General features: G+C 38.9%; 2 pseudogenes; one reads left to right on the top strand and one right to left on the bottom strand.

The window, feature by feature from the left end:
* Nucleotides 1-598: 598 nt before the first annotated feature.
* LOC147409440 (L-type lectin-domain containing receptor kinase IX.1 pseudogene) lies at nt 599-2843 on the top strand (annotated as a pseudogene).
* Nucleotides 2844-3476: 633 nt separating this feature from the next.
* Nucleotides 3477-5816, bottom strand: LOC147409439 (L-type lectin-domain containing receptor kinase IX.1 pseudogene; annotated as a pseudogene).
* Nucleotides 5817-7704: the final 1888 nt, after the last annotated feature.

Genomic DNA, 7704 nt, shown 5'->3' with positions numbered 1-7704 from the left:
CTCTCTTAATTTATAAATTTTATAAGAAATAAAACAACAAATTTATTATTGTTAATTTATGTCAAATTTATTATTTTTTCAACCCATGGGGAAAGACTTGGATAAAAGGCTTTTTTATTATTATTTTATATTTGAGAAACCTCGACAAATTTTCAAAATGATGACAAGCCCCTCTTGATTCCTTTTCAAAGATGACTTCAATGCACTTATCATTATCTTCGTCGTGAACACCTTATCCTCACCTCATCATCATCATCTTACCCAAGTGGTTGAATATAAACCATCGAGATTGTCACCTTGATAAATAAATAAAATATCAACGGTCTCACCACTTAATATCAACATGATTGTCACTTTGAAAAATATCTGCGATGTTGCACTTCATGTTTTGAAAATCTTTTAAAAAAAAGAGTGAGTTGGAATTGGAATGTTGTCATATTCAACTCACAAAAGGTTATTTACCTTGTAAAAAAATGATGCTTCCACTTAATTGTCTGTATTTCATCCTAGGGAATCAAAGTTGTCAAACTTTTTTTATTCAATGGTATGTATGAAACATATTGGTGTGCAATATGTATTTTTGGGGTTTGCAACAAGCATGGAGGGTACATATCCTCCTCCCACACTCCAAACGTTGCCAATTAGTACCCTCCAAAACATAAAATTAGAAAGATTCTCCTTGTAGAACAAAACACTAAAATTGATTATATATTTTATATATATATGGGTCCCCTTCGGCACCCAACAGTTTGCCTAGCATGTTTTGTTATGTATATATATATATGGAAATGTTGGGCACCAAACATTTTGCCCAACCATTTTTGTCCTACATGGGTTAGAAGTTTCGGAATTGACTAATTTTTGGTGAGGATGATCTCTACGGTGAGGAGATCATCATCACCAAAAATCAGCCCATTCCAAAACTTCTAACCCCATCAAAAATGGTTTACAAAAAATGGACGATCCACGATTTTTCAACTTGTAAACATGGGGTTAGAAGTTTTAGAATGAACTGATTTTTGGTAAGGATGATCTTCTAACCATAGTGATTTTTGCTGTGGAATTCGACACCTTTCCGAATGAGTGGGATCCTAGATATGATCATGTGGGTATCGATGTTAACTCGATTGTTTCGGTGGCGACATGGAATACTACGAATCCGACTGCTTTAAAGAATGGTTCTATTGGTCATGCTTGGGTTAGTTATAATTCAAGAAGCCAAAACTTGAGTGTGTATTTGAGTTATGCTAAAAATCCTGTTTTTAGTAGTCCTATAGTTTCTCATATTGTGAATTTGAGTAATGTTCTACCTGAATGTGTTGATGTCGGTTTCTCAGCGGCTACAGGGTCGTCTTTCGAGTTACATAAAGTTTATTCGTGGGGCTTTAATTCGACAGAACTTGCTTCATGTTCTAATACTAGCGGAGGTGGAGGAAAGAATAATATTGGGATGGTGATTGGTTCGGTTGTTGGTGGATCGGTTTTGGTTGGTGGGTTGGGTCTGATTTTGTTTGTTTGGTGGAAGAAGAGATCTAAAGCGAAAGAAGAAGAAGATGATACAATGAGCGACATGTCCACCGACGATGATTTTGAGAAGGGAACGGGGCCTAAGAGGTTCACTTATAGCGAATTGGCCAGCGCGACAAATAACTTTTCAGAGGAAAGGAAGCTTGGAGAGGGAGGGTTTGGAGGGGTTTACAGAGGTCTCTTGACTGATTCAAAATTGGATGTAGCTGTTAAGAGGGTCTCCCAAGGATCTAGACAAGGAAAAAAGGAATTCGTCTCAGAAGTGAAGATCATCAGTAGATTGAGACACGGAAATTTGGTGCAACTCATCGGTTGGTGCCATCAACGAGCCGAATTACTTCTTGTTTACGAGTTAATGCCTAATGGTAGTCTTGATGCTCATCTCTTCCAAGGGAAAATCACGTTAACATGGGCACTCAGATACAAGATAGCCCTTGGCTTGGCCTCAGCATTGCTTTATTTGCACGAAGAATGGGAACAATGCGTGGTGCATAGGGATATTAAATCAAGCAATTTGATGTTGGATTCAAGTTTTAATGCTAAAATCGGAGATTTTGGACTAGCAAGGTTTGCCGATCATGAATTGGGAATGAAAACAACCATGTTGGCTGGGACCATGGGCTACTTGGCCCCCGAGTGTGCTATGACCGGAAAAGCTGGTAAAGAATCGGATGTTTATAGCTTCGGAGTTGTTGCATTGGAAATAGCGTGTGGAAGAAGAGCTGTTGAACCTAAGGAGGAAGAAAATAAGGTAGGATTGGTAGCTTGGGTATGGGAACTCTATGGAAGTGGAAGACTTCTTGAAGCGGTAGATGCGAGACTAAGTATGGATTCGAAGAGCAACAAATAGTGCAATTGATGATCGTTGGGTTGTGGTGTGCTAATATGGATCTTAATTTCTTCTATAAGGCAAGCGATTAGTGTTCTTAAATTTGAAGCTCCATTGCCCGATCTTCCCTATAAGATGACGATTCCTACACATTTCAGGTCTTCAATGAATGTGTGTGGATTCTCTCAAGCATCATCCAGCACAGGTACTGACTATCAGACATATCAAAGTCAATATTCGCATAGCAGTTGCACCACCAACTCATTACAAGTAAGTATTTCCCCTCATTTTTCTGATTCTTCAGCTCTTCTGCACTCGGCACCTAGATGATGATTTGTACAATGTTTAGGGTAAGTTGTTTGATTGAAATCTTGATGTAATAAAACTTCCTTTTAATGAAAGATTTATCCTACTAATTATATTAGTCATTAGTTATGAAAAGCCCCAAGAAGCGGATTTATGTTGAGATCAGGAGTGTTATCAAAAATTTGAAATTAAACTATTTTTTACCAAAAAAGCAGGAGCCAGAGGTGGAGTAGGAGTTGCATGTTGGATATAGAAGAGTCACCCATGTATCTTCGATCATTTTGTTTTTCCCTTTATTTCGAGTTTTGTTCATCATTCCTGGTATATTCATTTTTTTTAAAGACATATTTGATAAATTTGGGGGTCCAGCTCAAAATCAATAGGCGATGAGTGGAGAGGCTTAGGAGTTTATAAGGAGAGAGACAAGGCTGTGTCCGACGTGGGACTAAACTCAATAATATTCATAGAAAGATAGATTTATCCATCTATCCTATCTGATTTAGATTTGGATGCAAGTTTTCTTCTTAATTAACATAGTACTTTGAGAAATCTAGGTAGTGTAAAATATGTCAATTTTGAATGCATAGGTTCTAGAGAATCAGCTTTGTACTTGGCCGGGTATTCCATAGATTAATATCGACAAAGATTGCATTTTTTCACATGGCAGGGCAGAGCTTAGGAGGGAGACCAGAGAGAGCTGTTAATAATCATCACCCACTCTCATGATGGTGGTTGGAATCCTCTCTCACATTGGAGATTGGGGGGGGGGGGGGGGGGGAAGGAACGCCACATTTTGATAAGCTTAGGATTTCAATAGAATTTGTTTTAAGAGTTGGAGTTGAACTAGATTGTTGATTTAATTTGACAAGGTAAGCGACACGTTCTACTAGGTTAAAGGCTCCTCAAAACTTTGGGCTCATGCCATTACACATTTTGTTGCTTGTCAAGACAATTTCATTATTTTCTTATTATAATAGTATAGCTAAAAGAGTTGTGTTGGAGTCACCTCAAGAGAAAACACAAAAATGACCAAAATATTGCCAATGGATGAATGTACACAAACATACATAAATGCAATACAAACATGCATACATACATATTTTCCATACCATACAAATTTAACGACCCACTTCAAGGCTAGAAGTTATCATTGAAGCTTCACTAGAACTAGCCATTGGAACAGGGACATGAAAAGAAGGAACGGGCATCTTTGGTGGAAGATTTGGCGTCTTTGCCTCAAATTGAAGAACATGAATTGCCTGCCTTATAGAAGGCCTCAAACTGTGATCAGGGTACGCGCACCACAATCCTACAATCATCAAACATGCCACTTGTTTCACATCAAACTCCTTAAACAATCGTTCATCGATTGCAGTTAGAAGGCTTCCCTTCCCATAGAGGTCCCACACCCACTCCACCAACCCCATTTGCGATTCCTCTTCCATGGGATTGACTGATTTTCTCCCACAAGCTATTTCCAAGGCCACCACTCCGAAGTGAAATACATCGGATTCTTTACTAGCCTTGCCCGTGCTAATGAACTCTAGTGCTAAGTAGCCTAAAGTCCCGGCCCAGCCAGTAGTCTGAGGGCCTAGTTCATGGTCCATGAGCCGAGCTAGTCCAAAGTCACCAAGCTTCACATTGAAACTTGAATCCAACATTCCATTGCTTGATTTGATATCACGGTGTACTACACATTGCTCCCATTCTTTGTGAAGGTAGAGCAATCCAGAGGCCAAACCAAGTGCTATCTTGTATCTTATAGCCCAAGTGAGAGGACTCCTCTTTCCAAAGAGATGAGAATTGAGGCTCCCATTGGGCATGAGCTCATAGACGAGTAGGAATTCACCTTTGTCATGGCACCAACAGATGAGTTGCACAAGATTTCGGTGCCTCAACCAAGTGATGACCTTCACCTCAGTTACATATTCTTTTCTCCCCTGTTGGAACCCCTGGAGATTTTCTTTACGGCCACAGCTAAATCTAAATCACTCAAGTACCCACGATAAACACCTCCAAAATCCTCCTTCCCCCAATTTCCTTTCATCTGAGAAATTGTTGGTTGCTAAGGCTAATTCTTTAAAAGAAAACCTCTTAGGCCCAGCTCCCCTTTCGAAATCACCATTTATCGATGTGAGGTTGGCCCTCTCTTTTTCTTTCCTTGCTTTGCTTCTCCTCGACAGAATTATCCATGCTATACCAACACCACCTATCAAACCAGATACTGAAACAACCAATCCCACCACCAATCTAATCCTTCTCTCATTATTTCCTTCTGTCTCCTTTATGACCAAATTCGAATTAAATTCCCATGATCGAAGAATATGTCGCTCAACAAACTGACCCGTAGCTGCTGAGAACCCAATTGTAACCCACTCTGGTAGAACTTGCATCAAATCAATAGTGTAAGTAAGAAGAGAATCTCCATTAAAAATAGGATTTAATTCGTAAGTCCAAAACACACTCAGGTTCTTCGTAGTAGCATTGTAAGTAATCCAAACATTAGCGGCATCACCACTATGTAAGCTAGTATTCCATTTGACATACTTAGCCGAAGCAATCGAGTTGTTGTTGATCCCCACATGTTCGTAAGGAGGATCCCATTCAGGGTTTGGAAAAGAGTCGAACTCGACAGAAACAATCCGATTTTGGGCTGTAGCATCACTAGTTGTGGTGTTAAACAAGCCTAGAAATCCACCAACAGAGTTTGGAGGGATCTGAAAGCCAACACGAGCTAGAAAGAATGCTAACCCATGACCATATGAGGGAGCACCCCGGGTGTCGATAATGAATGAGAAATGTGTAGTGAAATCTGATTGCTTTCCACTGGAAGCGTCCCAAAGGTGCACCCTTTCAGAATGGGTAGCTCGAGCAACATGGCTTAAGTAATTGACTTTATTGAATTCTATAGCTCCTACAGAAGGCACAGCATCACCCTCGTAGAGAATGTCAGCGGTATTGGGATCAAACCGAGATATTTTGAAGAAAAGTGAGAGAGTAGAGGGAACAAGAAAGAAGGAAAGAAATAGGAAGAGAAGGACATGGGTGTTTTTAGATGGAAATTTGTAGAATGACATGATCATGATGACTTTTCTTGAGGTAGAGAAAGAGGAGGGATGAATGAGATCAAGAAATGAAGAGTGTTCATACTGCAACTCGACATTTATCATAAATTGCTCCTCTCTTTTTTTTCCATGTCTTGATGCTCAAGTATCAACTACTACTATTATTTTATAATTAGAGGGCTGTTTGGACTTTGGAAGCTAACACTGTCACCACCTCAAATTATAAAGAAAGACCTAATATAAGATTAGGAAGAAACACTTCAACATAATGTTCATACTTGAACAATAATGTTCATGGGAACATAATAAATTGATTTTTACCATGCCAAGCTTCTTCCATTGACCTGGCACGTGTACTAAATTTGATGTAGTACCTAAAAAATCAATCTGGACCATTGATCTGGTGAGATATGTTTTTCTAGAGTAAGTCAAGGAGAAGAAATCTTAGTGTCTGGCACGTTAAAATATATTAAATTTGTTTCTTATGTTTTGGAAGATATATAGTTAGTTAGAATCACTCAAATCTTTTTATTTTTGGGTTTCAATCACAATTCACCACTTACTATGACTTATTAAGAGATAAAATAACACAGACAGGATTCACGCAGCTGAATTCAGCTTCATAAGGTTCACTGATTTGAATCTTTTTTTCCATGAGTTTGCCATAACTCTGAAACAGGTTCTCATATTGTGTAATATTGAATAGGTATCAACAGAAATTTCATAGTGAGTTGAGTGATCTTTCAAAAGAGGAGTAGCTGAGAAATCAGATCCACAAGATAACAATCATATAACTTTAAACTCGAGGGATTAACATAAAAGACTAATGACAATCTGACACTCTTTTTTCAGATGCCCCATGTGCTCCCTGACCTGCTCGTTACAGAATCATAGATCTTTTTCTTGTGGAGTCGTGATAATCTGACTCCCCCCACATGGCATACTCAAAATACTCTCCTGACATGGCATGTGCTAGAATCATAGATTTTTGCCTTGGGATACACATCTGCACATCCCCATAAATATTTGTAGTTGTGTATCCTGAGGCAAAAAAGATCTATGGTTCTAGCACATGCCACATCAGGAGAGTATTTTGAGTATGCAACGTGGGGGAGTCAGAAAATCATTACTCTTCTCTTGTGTACCCCCGATGCAAAGGATCTGAAAAAAGAGCGACAGATTATCATGACTCAACATAAAATAAAGAGTCGTGATAAACCGACGCAGTTGACGTGGCATGTGCAAAAAATCATAGATCTTTTTCTTCGGGATACACAAGGAAAAAGATCTATGGTTTTGTGCACACATGCCACGGCAACCACATCAGTTTATCGTTAGTCTAAAATAAAAAGTCAACAGCCTTAGATAGAGAATTGGGTGATGCATCATGTTCAATGCATTTAAAGAGTTTTCTTCGAATGTAGATTATTTAGATAGAATGAGGCACAATAATTTAGTAGCATTTGCTTTTCAAGGGTCAACTCTACCATCTGCTTTCCAATTATTAATATACAATACCTCTTATACCTTTCAAAACAAAATAAAAAAGAGCTTTCTTCATGAGAACGGCGGCCCTAGGAAGGATTCAAACGATAGATTTGTTGATGCGGCGTGGTTGGTGTGGGGCGAGTTGCTGTGTGTTATGTATGGAAAGTGGAAAATCATCGGACCATCTTCTAATCCATTGCAAATTTTCACATGACATTTGGGCTCATTTTTTTAAGTTATTTGGGGTTTCAACATGCTTATCGAGATCAGTTAAGAATATCTTCATTGGTTGGTCGTCAATTGAACACCCATTTGGTGGCACAAAGAGGACGTTGTGGAACCTTATGCCCTCCGCAATTTGTTGGGGGGTGTGGATTGAAAGGAATTGGTGCATTTTCGAGGGGAAGCAGAAAGATCGTCCACAAACAATTATGTCTATCTTAGGTCTTATCTTTTGTTGGTCTAAAGTTTTTAAGGAGCTTAGGGGTT

Source organism: Akebia trifoliata, chromosome 2 (genome assembly GCF_017979445.1).
Source record: "Akebia trifoliata isolate Shusen 1 chromosome 2, ASM1797944v1, whole genome shotgun sequence".
NCBI classification, from domain to species: Eukaryota; Viridiplantae; Streptophyta; class Magnoliopsida; order Ranunculales; family Lardizabalaceae; genus Akebia; species Akebia trifoliata.
This window is presented reverse-complemented; position numbering and strand designations above follow the sequence as displayed.